Genomic DNA, 18,988 nt, shown 5'->3' with positions numbered 1-18,988 from the left:
TACATGCCTCACATGATGACACATACTAGACCATTATCTAGTGATGATACACTTGTTTGGATTGAGGGCCGTTGTACACATGATGGTTTATCTTAGGGTTGGCTCACATCTAGACAGTCATTAGAGGCCATGAATTTTTAGAGGACATAAATAGATTTGGGTCCCTAGACTATAGACCATAGCACATCCTCATAGATCTCCTCTAGTTTCTTTTACCACACCCACACTACAGAGATCTAGACTATGCTCACGACCTATAGAGAGGCCTACCCCACGATGAGTGCCAACACAAGCTAGACATTCACAACCACAGGTGAGGAGAGCTCGACCTACATTCAATGAGATACTGCAAAAATTGAAGATCTGACTATCGAAGAGCCCACCACCTGTCACACCACAGGTTGACACGAGCCATAGCTCACCTGAGATTTCCATTGACCATGTTTTTGACTTAGAGCTAGGCAAGAGTCAGCTATTGAGGGATCTTGAGCCACACAATTCATTGCCCATACAGTTACATGATAATGTCATTGGGTTTTTCCCTCTAGGCATCCAAGTATGAGACCTTAGTATAGGATTTATTTTTATTTTTATTTAGGTAATAAAACTTTCATTTTTATGTTGTCACACCTTTCACTATCATTTTTTAATTATTGAGAGCACAACACTAGGTAATATTATATATATTTAGAGATAACTATTAATAATAAGTGATCATTACATTATTCACTAACATACTAACACCAAACTTTGGTGCTATATTTTATCTTTAGATGTGTGGGCTCAAGCCTCACATACCAAACATTTATTCCAATTTGAATAAAATAACCCAATTTAATAATTTCTATTGAAAAATATCAAATTTGAGATTTACCTCATAGTTTGAGCAAGTAATTTATGGAGATCAAGGAAAAAGGTTGCTTATTTATACTAACTTTATTCGATCGAATAGGTTTTGTACCATAATTATTTGATCAATAGTCTGTGATCAAAATGTCAAAGATTATATTATTTTTTTGGAAAAGCTTATATATCATCATATAATATGTTCCAATAAAAAGCCTTAACAAATAAAACAAAGTTATTCATGAATAAAATGAATCTTGAATAACTTATAAAACAATGTAGCTTGTATAGGTTTTATACATATTACTTGCTATTGGACACTTAAGGCTACATTGGCCTTTAAGTGGGAGGCTATTGGGATTAAGGCTCCTACTATGGCCAAGAAATAAAAAATGAATGGCCACCCATCCCCTTACTAACACATTATTCTATACTATGTTGATAATAGAGAAATGGAGTTGCATGATGGCTATGCCTATGCTCCATTAGATCTTTGGGTGATTGTAAGGTTTCTAGTTTCCAAAACCTTAAAAATTATACAAAGCTTGTAAAATTAAATGGAAAACCACTATTGAAGGATCCAAACACTGCTAATCTTGGTATTTTTGGAATCATATGCAGAGCTTTACTATGTTTAATAATTTTCAAAATCTGAATCCGATAAAAACTGAAAAAGTTACAGACCCTGAAAGATTACAATAGAAATTCAATTAGTTAATGAAAATTGGATGGTTTTAGTAATAATCATTAACAAGGACTTTCTTACACTAAGGTTCTAGAATTAACTGGTATTCCAATTTTCATCATTAGAATCATCAAAAATCAACCAAAGTAAATTCTGGAAGGTATGGGGGCTGTGTGGAAGCCATGGAAACTTGCCAGGGATAGATATAGCAGCAGGTGACGCCATTTGCAAGCAGGGGGGCTGCTTGGAGTGTTGCAACCTGCCAGAAGCTGCCCGGTGCCCAGAAAAGCTATAAAAGAATCCCCTTCTCTTCATAATTTTTTAGACTCGGAGCCTTGACACTTTCTCTCTCATCTAGAGAGAACGCTACGTAGAAATCACTAGAGGTTAAGCTCTAGTCGATTAACCTAAACGGTAATTAGCATAATCCTTCTTAATTAGCAAGACTAGATTAATCTATTTTGTTAATAAATCAAAGATTAGGCCTATGTATACTCATAAACCCTCTCTTAATTAATTATTCTCTACTGATTGTTGTAATTAAGCTTGGTAATGTTAAGCTAAGTAATTATCCTATCATATTAGGATTGAAATTAACCAAATTAACCATGAATTAATGGTAAATATATGAATTAAGCTTAGATTAAGTTGAGGTAATCATCAGAGCTGCATTAGACAGTCACTAAGCTAGAAAAATTACCTTATAATTTTTTGAGTAATGCTCCTAATTAATTAGATAGAATTACATTTTTTTAAAGAGAAAATTAAACGGGAAAATAATCAAATTGATTTCAAATTCTTTGAATTATTTATCAATGGTTAATTATGTGTTAGGGAACCCGTGATAATTAGGAGAAACTCAGATTATAAATATAACCAATTACTTTAGCAGAAATACTCTATTTTTAAAACAAATTAAATAGGGAAAATTAGTAAATTGATTTCAATTGCTTTGAGTTATTTATTAGTGGATAATTATGTGTTAGGAAACCTATGATAATTATGAGAAGATCAGATAATTAAATTACCTAATTACTTTAGAAGAAATACTATGTTTTTAGGACAAATTAAATAGAGAAAATTAGTAAATTGATTTCAAATTCTTTGAGTTATTTATTAGTGGTTAATTATGTATTATAGAACCCGTGATAATTAGAAGAAGATTAGATCATTAATTTACCTAATTACTTTAGGAGAAATACTCTATTTTTAGGAACAAATTAAGTAGGGGAATTAGTAAATTCATTTCAAATGCTTTGAGTTATTTATCAATGGTTAATTATGTATTAAAGAACCCTTGGTAATTAGAAGAAGCTAAGATAATTAATTTATCTAATTACTTTAGTAGAAATATTCTATTTTTTGGACAATTTAAATAGGGGAAATTATCAAATAGATTTAAATTGAATTGAGATACTTATCAAAAGTTAATTAGATTTTAGGAATCCTATGATAATTAGGAAAAGCTCAAATAAATAATTTAGATAATTACTTTAGTAGAAATACTCTATTTTTTGGACAATTTAAATAGGGGAAATTAGCAAATAGATTCAATTTGAATTGAGATATTTATCAGAGACTAATTAGAGGTTATTAAACCCATGATAATTAGGACAAGCTCAAAGAATCAATTTAATTAATTACTTTAGTAGAAATACTCTAGGTTTTGTACAATTTAAATAGGGGAAATTACCAAATAGATTCAAATTGAATTGAGATATTTGTCAGAGGTTAATTAGAGCTTGGGTAACCCGTAATAATTATGTTACCATCAAATAATTATTTTAACTAAATATCATAGTAAAATTACATTATTTTTAGGGAAAAATAAAAGGGGGAATATAGTAAGTTAATCCAAGAACCTTTGATATAAATATCATAGGAATAACACTCCTTGAGGAATCCATGATAATTATTCCAACCTTAGATAAATAGTTTAGGTATGTATTTTCAATAAAAATAACCAATTTTTGTATAAAATGGACAAGGGAAATTAGTAAATGAATTTATCTAATTGCCGAATAAATACCAGAGGTCCAAAATCATTATTGAAGAGTGGAAAAAATTACTTATATCATAAATAAGTTATAGAAAGAATATCTCATCAAATTGACTATTAAAGATACCTACTTACTCCAAAAATCCTTTTTTTTGGGTAAACAAGGAAAAAAAAGACTATTCAATTAAGCTTCTAATGGATTAAGTCTTTTTATAAGGTTGCCAACATGGCTCCCAAGAGAACCAAGGGAAATCCTCTTACTAAGGAAGAGGATGTTAGCAACAAGCAAAACAAAGCCACAAATGACCATGAGGCTGGGCCTAGCCATAGGCCAACAGAGGAGAGTCTACGGGTACCCACCCCACAACACATGGACGAGTAGTCCCAAGTGGTTTTCTATTTTGTTCACTAAAATCTTTTAAAGTCCATTTTTAAGTTAACATTGCATACGTAAGGTTAGAAAGGATAAACTGGCTGTAAATGGAAGTTAACTGCCACAAAACCAACGAGCAATGATTGTAACCAGGAAAGAAATGATTGGGTTATGATTGATTGACCTAGGAAAGAAATTTTTGACCATCCTTAAGACAGCTTGTCTTAAGACACCTTTGATTCCTTGGAAATATTTTACTCCAGGTAATGAGTAATGATGCAAATACCATCATGAAAGAGTCGGTTAGCTCAGCACGCGTGGAGTCTTTACCCCATGCTTGTTTATGTTTGTGGATAGTACTTTCATGTTTATGCTAGTGGAACCGCCCGGTTGTATGGGCAACTGGTTTTGGCGTATGGGCGCTCGGACTTTGGGTGAGGTTTTTTTTCACCCCGGGTTTTTATAAATAAGGGATGGGTTCCGTTTTTCACCCCTGTAAAGGTGGTCTTGAGACAAGTCAGTACTGGTCAGCGATACTTCAGAATGACAATACCTTGTTTTAAGTCTAAAGATGTTGTTTGCTGAAAGAATGTCTTCAATACTGTTTTCAAAGGTTGTCTTAATGAAATACAGTGTGAAAGTTAAAAAGGAATAATTGTTTTAATTGTGAAAAGAATGTGGTAGTAATTAAACAACACAGAAACCATGTGTGAGTGCGGGGTGGTAAAAGGGGATTGACTAAGGTTGTCAATCATGGACGGGTGGACCTGATTAGTCAGGTAACTATCCATTTCCACGCACTAAAACGTTTAGAAACTTCTTCACTTGGAAGAGGAATCCACCAACGGTTGTGCCCTCACATATGTTAGGGGGAAAAAAGCGTTGGCTAAGGAAACCTTAATCTGAAGGATGAAGATATAGGGCCGGAATTTTTTTTTATGGTCCCGTTTCCACGGTGAGACATGACTAGGTCTCTTCTAGGGCTATAAACCTAAACCATTGTCAATGGTAAGGGTGAATTCCCTGGAATTTTTCTTGTTTAAGGACTCTGACTTTAGTAGGCCTAGAGACCTGTCAATGGTACCATCTCGTTTTTGGTGTCGGCGGGATTGGGGACCTTACAAGTGGTATCAAAGCATGGTTTAATAAGGTCCCGACCTTAGGAGGGTAAAAGTTGAGAAATAGGCACAAGTTGTATTGCATTTTTAATTATGGTATATTGTGAAATGAGAATTTCCCTATCAATACAGGAAAATATCCGCCAAGCTTACCAAAAGTTTGTGATTTTCAACATCATGTTCGAGGCTGCTTGCAGCTCCAACAACTTTGTACTTCGCAAGAGCATCATGCAATTGTTAGATTTAATGTTTTCCCCTCCTCCTACATGGGGAATTAGTTGGTCACAGTTTGGTGGAATTTTCCTGATTGATGCGGGACAGTTAGAAGGATTGACACTCAATCTAAAAAGACTCAAGCAGGCAGAAACACTTCGGACCATCGAAGTTTTCTTCTTCAGTGGGACTGGAGGTCCAGATTAGACCATTATTGTAGATGGGGTAGAAGTGTCACAAAATCAGTGGGTCTATGATCAGGTAGCCACAGTAATATACCCAGGTAGGATTAGGCCCATGAGGGTATGCCCAAAGTTTAGGGGACCAAAAGACATCATATTTTTTGATCCCCTGTTAGGCCCACCAGTGGTAAAGAGGATGTTGATCTAGAGAATTACACATTGTATATAGTCTGAGTCCATCTTATACATAGTATGAGTCGGTGTTGTATTAACTTTGTATATACCATGGTTTTATGACATACTTGTGTAGTTTAAGTATGATGATGATAATGATTGTCAGATTTCTATTTTCATTGTTTTAAAAGTATATGGATTAGAAGACTTGCATAACAAATTAAAAGTAGTGTAATCACTAATAGATTTTTGTTAATTACAAACTCAGGGAAATGCAAAAAGTCTCTATACTCCCACCCTGGAAAAGAAACTACTGTTAAAACAAGTTCAACTCCAAACTTTCAAGGGAGAAGGAACCAACTTAGAACGTGATGCCAAAGCATGGCACCACGCCATGGATGATTATTTCTTTGCAGCAGGAACTGCTTTGGAAAATCAGGCAATGTTAGGAATATTTCGACTCACTGAGATGCCAAACTCTGGTGGAAACAATACTGTAGTGATAATCCTTCCATTAGTCCCTCTTGGGAAAGAATGAAGCAGGCTGTAAAAGAAAGATATCTTCCTCCAGCTCACCAAGCTATCAAAATGAATGAGTTCTTCGCCCTCAAATAGTTAGGGCTTACTTTGGAAGAGTATTACACCAAATATGTGTCTTTACGACGTTATGCACCACCAATGACTATGGAACAACAGATTGCTCGTTTTTGTCAGGGTCTAAACAAACCTTTGAGTAAACGCTTGGAAGCTATGAGACACACCTCTATTCAATATGCTCTTCTAAGAGCTAAACCACTTGCAGCTGAAGGAAACCCCCCTGTCAGGAGCTATTACAACTACAATAACTTTAGAGGAAGAGCAAGGGGAAATTATAATCAAGGAGGTCAACGGAGGGCAGTGTCAGCTGCAGCCACTATAGAGCAGACCTTTCCAAACATCAGATGCTATGGATGCAATAGAATGGGACACTACAAGAGTCAATGTCCTGAGGGGCAAAATCCTAAAGTTGCTACTGGAACCACTCCTCAGACTCAGATAGGACAAGGAAATAATCAAAGAGGTAGAGGCAATAGAGGATGAGGCACAGGAAGAGGTAGAGGAGCTAGAGCTTATGCTGTAGTAGGAGAGCCTACCTTGCTGGATGAAGAAGATGAAAGAGCTACTCTTTTTGCCGCCATTGATAACCTTGGAGCTCGGTAGTAGTATGCTGTCATCCAAACCACTGCAAACAGAGAAGGTGAAAAATTTGAACTACTTATAGATTGTGGCAGCACACACTCTTTTCTCTCCCCTAAATATTTAAGGAAACTTAAATTGAACCAATATCCCACCAAGAAATTAGTAGTAGAACTAGAAAATAGGAAAGAGGTTATATCTCAATTTAGAGCTGGGGAAGTTGAGTTTGAACTAGGGGGAACCCTGACTTTATCCTACTTTCAAACTCTACCAGTAGGAATCTATGATGGTATTCTAGGAATGGATTGGTTAATCAAAACTCAAGCCCAAATTCACTGTGCTCAAGGGAACTTAACCTTCAAAAATCACTTAGGTGAAGAAACATTAGTAAAAGGATTAAATGGGAAGCCTAAGGCTCATTTAGTTAAGGATAGTCAACTGTTGAAGGGGTTACATAAAGGGCAACAGATCTTTGTAGTAAAACTTAATAAGGCAGATGATTCAAGGGACAACACAACCCTAGAATGGCTTAAAGACTTTTCAGATATATTTCCGGAAGATCTCTCAAATTTACCTCCTCCAAGGGATATAGACCACGAAATTAAAACCTTCCCAGGTAGTGAACCAATTTCAAAAAGACCCTACAAAACGTCCCTCCCTGAAGCTATTGAATTAAAAGAACAGCTTCGTCAGCTTATTGAACAGGGATTCATAAGACCAAGCATTTCACCTTGGGGAGCGCCTGTTCTATTCCAAAAGAAGAAGGATGGATCTTTATGTCTCTGCATTGATTATAGGGGGCTTAACCAGGTATCAGTAAAGAATAAGTACCCCATTACTCGCATCGATGAATTGCTTGATAGGTTACATGGAGCTAAGGTATTCACAAAAGTTGATCTCAGATCAGGTTACCATCAAATCCGGATTAAGGAGACAGATATTTACAAAACTGCTTTCAACACCCGGTATGGGCATTATGAGTTCATCGTGATGCCTTTTGGTCTTACAAATGCTCCAGCTACTTTTAACCGTCTCATGCAGGATATATTCAGAGAATATCTGGATGATTTTTTGTTGGTGTTTTTGGATCATATCCTAGTATATTCCAAGGATGAAAAAGAGCATGAAGGCCATGTACGTAAAGTACTTCATCTTCTACGCCAACATCAGTTATATGCCAAGATGAGTAAATGTGTGTTTTTCATGTCAGAAGTTAGTTATCTTGGTTTTATAATAAACCCTGAAGGAATTTCAGTAGATCCCGCCAAGATTAAAGACATAATAGACTAGCCACAATCCAAAACGGTCAGTGAAATTCGATGATTTTTGGGCATTACAGGATGGTATAGAATCTTCGTCAAAGATTATGCAGTTATCGTCGCACCCTTGATTTGATGCAGCTACTTAAAAAGAGAGCCAAACTTACATGGGGAAAAGAGTGGGAAGATTGTTTCCTCAAACTAAAAAAAAATATCACATCAGCATCTGTACTCAAACTTCCTAACTTCACTCAAGAGTTTGAAGTATAACAGATACCAACGGTCTTGCTATAGGAGGAGTCTTAAACCAAGAAGGCAGACCAATCGCCTTTACTTCTCAAAAATTAAGAATCCACGAGCTGAATTATCCAACTCATGACCTGGAACTCCTAGCTGTCATCCATGCTCTAAAACTCTGGAGGCACTATCTTCTAGGAGGGAAATTCCAGTTAATCACCGTTCATCAGAATTTAAAATGGATTTTCTCACAAGCAACACTCAACATGAGGCAGAGAAGATGGATAGAACTCTTACAGAAATATGACTTTGAAATAAAATATAAACCAGGGAAAGAGAATGTGGTTGCTGATGCTCTTAGCCATAAGGTTTTTCTTGGGGCTATTTTCACAGTTGACAATCCAATCCTCAACAAGGTTAAGGAAGCTTCCTTGGACGATAAGGATTATCAAGAACTTCTACAGGTTATCAATCAACAAGACCTAAACGAGAAAAAGAAAGACATAATCAAGGATTATTCACTTGAGGATGGGCTTCTCTATTATAAGTATCGGCTTTACATTCCTAAAAATCCAACATTAAAGGAGTTAATCCTTTATGAAGGACACAACGCTGCAGTTGCCGGCCATCCTGGCTATGCAAAGACCCTTAATTCCATAAGGAAAAGCTATTTCTGGCCAGGAATGAAAGGAGATATACTTCGCTACATCAGAAAATGTCTTTCCTGTCAAAGGATTAAGGCTAAACGAGTAATGATGCCAGGAAAACTTCAACCTCTGAACATTCCTCAAATGAAGTGGGAACTCATTAGCATGGACTTTGTAACAGGCCTTCCCACTATTCAAGGGGGTTACGACTCCATTATGGTAGTAGTGGATATGCTGACTAAAGTCTCCCACTTGATGCCTGTAAAAACAACTTACACTGCATCAGACATAAGCGGTCTCTTTATCAAAGAGATCTTCAGATTACACGGGCTTCCTAAGAGAATAGTCAGTGACAGAGATGCAAAATTCACTTCAAAATTCTGGAAAACTTTATTTGAATCCTTAGGAACTCAGCTATGTTTCAGTACATCCTATCACCCCCAAACAGAAGGCCAGACAGAAAGAGTGAATCAAGTTATTGAAGACATCCTTAGAGCCTATTGTGGTAGAGAACCCCGGTACTGGATCCAATTGCTTCCTCTGGTGGAATTCACCTATAACTCTTCCTTTCATAAAAGCATTGGGATGTCACCATTTAATGCTTTTTATGGGCATGAATGTATATCACCCCTAAAATTTTCTGACCCTACTACAAGAGTAGAAGCTTCAAAACAAATGTTGGAGGAGATGGATGCTCAAACCAAAACCATAAGACAAGACATTCAGGCAGCCAAGGACCGCCATAAACAGTATTCTGATAAAAAACAGTCTGATCCGGTTTTCAAACAAGGAGATAAAGTATTCCTAAGGGTACGACCAAAAAGAAGCACTCTATCCTTGGGAAAATACAAAAAACTAAGCCCTAGATATTGTGGACCTTATAAAGTGATTAAAGTAATCAGTGATCAAGCTTATAAATTAAAATTACCTGAGCACCTCAAGGTCCATAATGTATTCCATATCAGTCTTCTAAAACCCTACATCCCAAATCCAAATCACACTCTAGATGACGAACAGATTGTGATGCAAAAGCAAGGAATTCTTGAACTCCAACCAGATTGTATTCTCAACACTAGGGAAAGGAGTCTGAGAAACAAGGTTATCAGAGAACATTTAGTCAAATGGAAGGACTACCCCACTGAAGACGCCACCAAGGAGGATGAAGTATCACTTCGCAAAGATTTTCCCAATTTCGGTTGAGATGAGGACATCTCAATGCCTTAAGTTGGGATGATTGTAAGGTTTCTAGTTTCCGAAACCTTAAAATTGTACAAAGCTTGTAAAATTAAATGGAAAACCACTGTTGAAGGATGCAAACACGGTTAATCTTGGTATTTTTAGAATCATAAGTAGAGCTTTACTATGTTTAGTAATTTTCAGAATCTGAATCCGATAAAAACTGGAAAAGTTACAGACCCTGGAAGATTACAATAGGAATTCAATTAGTTAATGAAAATTGGATGGTTTCAATAATAATCATTAACAAGGACTTTTTTACACTAAGGTTCTAGAATTAACTGGTATTCAAATTTTCATCATTAGAATCATCAAAAATCAACCAAAGTAAATTTTGGAAGGTATGGGAGCTGTGTGGAAGCTGGGGGAACCTGCCAGGGACAGATATAGCAGCACGTGGCTCCATTTGCACGCTGGGGGGCTGCTTGGAGTGTAGAAACCTGCCAGAAGCTGCCCGGTGCCCAGAAAAGCTATAAAAGAACCCCCTTCTCTTCATAATTTTTTAGACTCAGAGCATTGATACTTTTTCTCTCATCTAGAGAGAATGCTACGCAGAAATAACTAGAGGTTAATCTCTAGTCGATTAACCTAAACGGTAATTAGCCTAATCCTTCTTAATTAGCAAGGCTAGATTAATCTATTTTGTTAAATAATCAACGATTAGGCCTATGTATACTCATAAACCCTCTCTTAATTAATTATTCTCTACTGATTGTTGTAATTAAACTTGGTAATGTTAAGCTAAGTAATTATCCTATCATATTAGGACTGAAATTAGCCAAATTAGCCATGAATTAATGAGAAATATATGAACTAAGCTTAGATTAAGTTGAGGTAATCATCAGAGCTGCATTAGATAGTCATTAAGCTAGGAAAATTATCCTATAATTTTTTGAGTAATTTTCCTAATTAATTAGGCAAAATTACATTGTTTTTTAGAGAAAATTAAATGGGAAAAAAATCAAATTGATTTCAAATGATTTGAATTATTTATCAATGGTTAATTATGTGTTAGGTAACCCGTGATAATTAGGAGAATCTCAAATAATTAATTTATCTAATTACATTAGCAAAAATACTCTGTTTTTTGGACAATTTAAATAGGGGAAACTAGCAAATAGATTCAAATTGAATTGAGCTCTTTATCAAAGGTTTATTAGATGTTAAGAAACCCATGTTAATTAGGACAAGCTCAAATAATTAATTTAGCTAATTACTTTAGTAGAAATACTCTATTTTTTTGGACAATTTAAATAGGGGAAATTAGCAAATAGATTCAAATTGAATTGATCTATTTATCAGAGGTTAATTAGATGTTAGTAAACCAGTGATAATTAGGACAAGCTCAAATAATTAATTTAATTAATTACTTTAGTAGAAATACTCTAGTTTTTGTACAATTTAAATAGGAAAAATTACCAAATAGATTCAAATTGAATTCAGATATTTATCAGAGGTTAATTAGAGCTTGGGGAACCCATAATAACTATGTTACCATCAGATAATTAGTTTAACTAAATATCCTAGTAAAATTACATTATTTTTAGGAGAAACTAAAAGGGGTAATATAGTAAATTAACCCAAGAACCTTTGATATAAATATCATAGGAAGAACACTCCTTGAGGAATCCATGATAAATATTTCAACTTTAGATAAATAGTTTAGGTATGTATTTTCAATAAAAGTAACCCATTTTTGTATAAAATAGACAAGGAAAACTAGCAAATGAATTTATCTAATTTCCAAATAAATACCTGAGGTCCAAAATCATTATTAAAGAGTGGGAAAAATTACTTATAGCATAAATAAGTTATAGAAGGAATATCTCATCAAATTGACTATTAAAGATACATACTTACTCCAAAAATCCTTATTTTTGGATAAACAAGGAAAAAAAAGACTATTCATTCTAATGGATTAAGTGTTTTTATAAGGCTACCGATATGGCTCCCAAGAGAACTAGGGGAAATCATCTTACTAAGGAAAAGGATGTTAGCAACAAGCGAAACAAAGCCACAAATGACCATGAGGCTGGGCCTAGCCATAGGCCAACAGAGGAGAGTCTACGGGCACCCGCCCCACAGCACATGGACGAGCAGTCCCAGGTGGTTTTCTATTTTGTTCACTAAAATCTTTTAAAGTCCATTTTTAAGTTAACATTGCATACATAAGGTTAGAAAGGATAAACTGGCTGTAAATGGAAGGTAACTTCCACGAAACCAACGAGCAATGATTGTAACTAGGAAAGAAATGATTGGGTTATGACTGATTGACCTAGGAAAGAAATGTTTGACCATCCTTAAGACAGCTTGTCTTAAGACACCTCTGCTTCCTTGGAAATATTTTACTCCAGGTAATGAGTAATGATGGAGATACCATCATGGAAGAGTCGGTTACCTCAGCACGCTGAGGCGGTCCGGGGCGGGCAACAAGAGAGGCGACCTTTAAACACCTCTCAAGGCTCCCGTGCTGCTCAATTGGGGCTGGGGAAAGCACAATCAAAGATAACAACAACCCACAGCCAGAAACCAATACAAGAAAAGGGGCACCACCTAGTTGTAGATACGAACTAGGACGCACGCGATATCTTCTTGTAATCAAACACACAAAGGTAGGGGAATGCAAGATAGCCACACACACAAAACACAAACATTCACCACGCCAGAGAGAGGTAAAGAGCACAAATCAACTTGAGCAAATCAGTCTTAGCTTTAAAGACTAGATGCACACAAAAATTGATGAGAAATAGAGAGACAACACAAAACTTGACCTTGTTGCCAATACACAAATTGTCTTAGGGTCACGGGAGCCCTCTCATCGAGCACCCTCTTACAGTTGACTTTTTAGGCAAACAATTCAACAAGCCCTCAAACCAACAAGCATGAAATAGCACAACAGACTTCAAGGACAATATACCTTCAACCACCTGATGAGCCAACTGATCAAGTCAAGTTGGAGAGAAGAGTCGTAGTTGCAGCATACAATTGCACCCAAAACTATAAATCTAATTTATGGACAAGAGTAGGCTACAAGTGTGATGCAGAGTATGGTATCACTCCACTCCTCTAGATGGCATAACTAACTTCAAGCTTCTCCATGCACCTATGTGTAGTGATGGAATAGAGCACTCACAATGCACACACTCTACATAACTAGGCTTGAAGAGTGGTGTGTTATGTGTTGAGAATGGTGTGGTGTAGTGTGATCATGTGATGATTTACAAGGGAGAGAAGAGCTCTATTTATAGGTTTTAGAAGCCCCGATTAGGATTTGACCTAATCAAGTTTATTTGAAGAAATCAAAGATTATGCATATTTTATTTTTTTAAATGAGGGTGGGTCTCTCTTATCCTTTGAGTCACATGGATGTGGGCTCAAGGGAAGAGAATTATTGAGGATGAAAGGAGAGAGGATTAAGTGAATAATTTGGGAGTGCCTACTCTAGTAGAGGGTGGATTTTACAATAAGGTTAGTGGTTAGTAGTTAGTAATTATCACTACAAAATATTTACAAAATCATTCACCAAATGGTGAGATATATGATGAGAAAAGTTAGAGAAGGGATAAGCTTGTAAAGCAAGGTTGAAGCTTTGGAGAAGTTGACATTCACCTCTTTACAGCACCAGTAGAAGAAGCGGTCAGCATGGCGAACTAGCGCGTGTCGATGAAGCTATGTTATCTTCAAACCTTGGAAAATTCATGATAAAAGCCTTCATTTGCAGAGGTTAACCTCGGATTTTTGCTGTTTTTTGAAGTTCTTTACAAAGCTGAAGAGAGTATGGTAATATGGACATATATGTAGAGAGAAAGGAGAGCACCTAGGGGTGTAGAAATGGAGGATGAAGGCTATGGAGGTATGAGAGAAGTGGAAATGGTGAAGAGGGTGAATTAGGACATGGGAGTTGCAGGTTTGGGAGTGGGAAGGAAAGGGATGAGTGTGTATGTGGGTGGGAGTGTGAAAATGTGAGAGAAGAGTAAGAGGATCATTGTGTGCAGATGATGAATTTTGAAGAATAAAAAACAATTGCATATGATAGACCTAGTGCTTGGATTTTTCCTAGCCCTTGTCTTTATGAGCACATGGTGTATGGAAAAAATATGTGCATGACCCATGAAGGAATATCATGATAGGAGTATTTTATTTTGTTTTTGGGTGAAAGAGTAAAATATGAAAGTGAGAAAATATCTAGTGAAAGTGAGTGACAGTGTAGAAACAAATTTTGACTTCTACGAGGGTGCGGGATGAAATATATGGGTTTATTTTGTAAAAATAAATATTATGGGGTATGTACACACTAACATAGAAATATTTCATTCCATGAAAGGATGCAAGGATATCTAGAAAAATGCACACTTAGGTCTGATAACTCACACCTAGGAATATGTATTCATATAACTACAATTCTTTGCCTACAACCTGGTTCTTCAATCTGAGCTAAGTGAGTCAGCAAATGAGATTTCAAAATTCTATCCTTGCAAGGAGCTAAAGGACTAATCTGCAACTTGAAAATTGAGTTATCATCATGTATTAATTTTGATCTGATGGAACCAAACTTGACTAGTGGTCTTGTATTATGTTGTTCTAACACTGTACAAACTCAAAAGTCCAAAATTATGTCTCTAGGTCCCAATAGTAACTAATCGCCATTATTTACTTTTTATAATTTCTACACTTTTTAGGCTTGTTTTGCCAAGTTATCACCTTGTTGTGGTCTCTGGACAAGTTTGGTTGAGTTTGAACAATATTTGTCCGAGTTATCAATTGTTTATTGTTCGCGGACTCCGATTCCAAGAATCTAGCTTAAGTCTCAATTTTGTGATCCAAATTTGATTTGTGGAGTCTACTTGGTATGCTTAACCTTGTGGCATACTCAGTTGTGCAAAATTTCTCAATTCTGGAGCAGATGTAAATAATTGCATTTATTTACTTCTGGCATTTTTTAACAACTTTTTGTCAAAATGTTGATACCAACTGGTTAATCCACTCAACTTAAGCTCCCTAGCAAAGTTTCACCAAGTTTAGATAGTCCCTGTTCAAATGGTCAACAGTTTTGTGTCTATAGACTGACTTTACAAATTTGGCCACAAATTTCACTCCAATGATTCAAATCTTACCAAATTTGATTTGTGGGCTTGATATAACATGCTAAAACTTGTGGTATGCTTCGTTGGTCAAAAAATTTGAAGAATAGGGTAAAAGTAAATAATCGTGATTATTTGCTTCTGAAAAATTTTTGCATATTTTTTGTCATCTGAGCATATACACTTGTTTAACACTTCAATCTAAGCCTCTGAGTCAAGTTTCACTACATTTGAGCAAGATTTACCAAGTCACACTCAAGTTCTTGACAATCAGTATAGATTTAAGCTTTTGGCATGTTTTGTGATCCAAACTCTATGAGCCTTCACAAAAGGTGTTTTTAATCATGCATAGACTCTTTGGTATCAACCTTGATCAATTTTGAGCCAAATGCAAAAAATGCGATTATTTACTTTTGACATAAAATGAACACTTTTTGCAAATTTTTCACTAGGTAGTCTTTTTATGACCTGTTTTAAGCCTCTGAATCAAGTCTCACAGAATTTGAACAAGATTCATCAAGTTAGACACAATTTCTCGACAATTAGTACGGATTTTAGTTTTTGCCAAGTTTTTGGTATGTTTTGTGATCCAAAGTCTATGAGCCTTCACAAAAGATGTTTGTAATCATGCATAGAGTGTGTGGTATCAACCTTAATCAATTTTGAGCCAAATGCAAAAAATAAGATTATTTACTTTTGACCTAAAATGAACACTTTTTGTAAATTTTTCACTGGACAGTCTTTTTATGACCTGTTTTAAGACTCTGAGTCAAGTCAACACTTAATTTGGTCAAAAATCTCAAGAAAAAGTAAATAATCTGAGGTTTTGTAAACTCTTGAAAATTTGCCTCAAATGCATCCTTAAGCTTACCCAATGGTTCATACAATTTTTATGAGCATAATCTCCAGCAGGTTCAGTGGTTGAGAGTCTTTTGGTGTTGTTTCAATGTTACCCAGGTTGTCCCCCTATTTTCCCAAGTGTCTATGGTTGCTGCTAGTTGGACCAATCCACATTTTCTTACTCAGTCATCCCAGGTAGTACATCCATATAAGGAGAATCTTCCCCAACATCAGTGTCCGCTTTACACGTGTAACAATACTGCAATGGGGCCGAGTGAAGTGTTATGTCAGATCTATGATCAATCATAAACCTGTTTCCTAGAGGATGTGCTTGACTAGTCACAAGATCCACTCGAATGACAGAATCTTGGAACTGCAGGTAGACATGGTTTTTATACCAGTCATGCACCATTTTTGCTTCCCTCATGAAAGGACGTCCTAAGATAATCTCCAATGCCATAGTGTGTTTGGAGAAATCCATAACAATGAAGGTAATCCTTATTTTATGTCCAAAGACCTTGATCTTGAGATCTTCTAGCATCCCAATAGGTTTAACAATCCACCCATTGGCCATCTTCACTACTATGGTTGTGGTCGCAAGGTGAGGTCTTCCCATAGTTTCCCAGCAATTTTTAGTCACAATGCTAACCCCAGCGCCACCATCAAGGATTCCCTTCACAGTTAATCCCTTAGTAGTGATTGATATGGTCGCATTGGATTCATCACCCTCAAAGTATTGTCCCAACTTGTTAACAGGTATTTATATAACAAGGTTCTCATCTAGGTTGGGTTGTGGATCTAAGTGTTCCTCCTCTATTGGCATCTCCCCAGCTCCATCCATCTGAGAAAATTGTGGTAGCCCAAACTTCAGTTCTCCATTGAGGAAGGCTCGAAGAGCTGACACTAGCTCTGGGTATTTATATAGTTTGGACATGATGGTGGTTCTAGCTTCTGAAGACATGAAATCCATCAATTTGGCAATGTTTAACGGCACCTTTTGGACTTCAGTCCCTTGAGGTGGGGAAGATGGGATCTCCATTTATTCGATAGGATCAAGTAGTCCCTCTGTAAACATTCTTTCCATCAAGAAGTGAGTACGTCCACTTTCCCATGACTTTAAGTCACTTTCTTCTTGGATGACACTAGGTATGGCTAAGGGTCTATGGACTTGGTGAGGTTGATGTTGTGTAGGTAACACGGTGTCTGTAATCTGGATCTGCCTAGGTGCTGGTTCTAGATCCCTTTGGGTATCTTCTACCAAACTCCTTAATTGCTTGACTCACTCAATCTCCTCTGTAGGGTTTGGATAAGTTCCTATCTTCTTCTTGGATCCTTGCCATTGTGGCTCATGAAGATATTCCTTGTTGGTTTCTATCTTAGTGGTCGTTTTGGTCTCCACGGTTTCTCTTGAATCAGAATCCTCTTCAGTGTCGTTCATATATACGGGGTCGTCACCAGACCCTATGTTGGTCTTTGAACTAGAGTCTGACTTCGCTGCTTTTTGCGATATCTTCCTTCGTGTTTTTTTCTTTTTTTGAGATTGAGAAATTGATGCCGTGTCTCTTTCCTCAAGATATAATTTTATTTTTGGAACATCGATCATGTGAATACGTTTATTGGTACCACAGGTGTACTTTGTGATGGCTCCTCGGTAACTTCAATCAAGTTTAATGGCGTGATCTTCGGTGCATTTGGATTATTTGCACATTGGGCAATTTAATGATCTATGCCACATCGATTACACATGAGTATTGGCATTGTAGACGTGCTCGCTTGATTGGTTTGCATTAGTGTGGCGTTCTTTTGTAGCCTAATAGGACACTCGGCTACACGATGTGGGCCTCCACACTCATAGCATTGAAGAGGTGGTCTCTTAGCAGTGTAATTGATATTTTGGCCTCTTGTCGCAAGAGCAGCTACTTGATATACAGGTTTGACTTATCCCCAATAGTCCTCCATGTAGTATTGTGGACTTTCTTCAAGCACATACATCCCATAGGCAATATTAGGATCTATATCTTCCTCACAGCCTTCCAAACAAGAAATAGATGACTCACAACCCACTTGATTCACAGAAGTGATTTTCGAATGTGGTAGTTGTGGTCCTAGCACTGGAGGTGGTAAAGGTGTTGTTCGAACAACATTTTGGGTCCTAGGTACCATGTGTTGTGTTGTTTGTTCAAGAGGTGGGGCCGGCATCAATGCAGGCACTCGAGGTGTGTCTGTCCATGCTAAGGTTGGTCTGTTGGCCATTGCGTGCTTAAATACTATGCAATCCTTAGCTTGATGACCATACCTTCCACATGCATTGCAGTTCCCATTGAATTTTACTCTAAAAGTAGGGCATTCACTGGTACTATGCGGTCCATAGCATACTAAGCACCATTGCTGCTCCCTTCCTGGATACATATGATTGTTTTGCGGAGCACGATTGTCTCTAAGACTCTCTTGAATAGCCTTGGTGAGATTTGCTAAAGTCATCTCAGATATCTTTGGCTCCTTAGCAATAGGCTTTAGGGTCATTGGCTGATGCCCTGATGCTTGCGAGCTAATAGATTTAGTCTCAACAAACACTCTTTCTCCTTGAATCATTAAATTATCCTACAATTGGATCGCATTGGTGGTGACTGCTTCCCAAGTGGTGATACCTCTAATGACTAGGCCATTGTAGATATCCTCATGTCGTAATCCCCTAATGAATCTATCAAGCAATTGGTTATTGTTGAAGCGCTCATTTGGATTACAACGAGAATTCAAATGCTTCAAGCGACTTATAAAGTCTCTCACCGACTCTCCTTCCTCTCGTTGAGCTTTCTGGAGCTGAGAGGCTACACCCCAAAGCACTCCCTCTTGTATGTATTCTTTTAAGAACAGTCTCCTAAGAGTATGGTAAATCGTTTTTTCTTCCACCCTTAGGGTTCT

This window comes from Adiantum capillus-veneris, chromosome 29, assembly GCF_014529385.1.
Source record: "Adiantum capillus-veneris isolate H3 chromosome 29, ASM1452938v2, whole genome shotgun sequence".
Lineage (NCBI taxonomy): Eukaryota > Viridiplantae > Streptophyta > Polypodiopsida > Polypodiales > Pteridaceae > Adiantum > Adiantum capillus-veneris.
Note: the sequence above shows the minus strand (reverse complement) of the source record.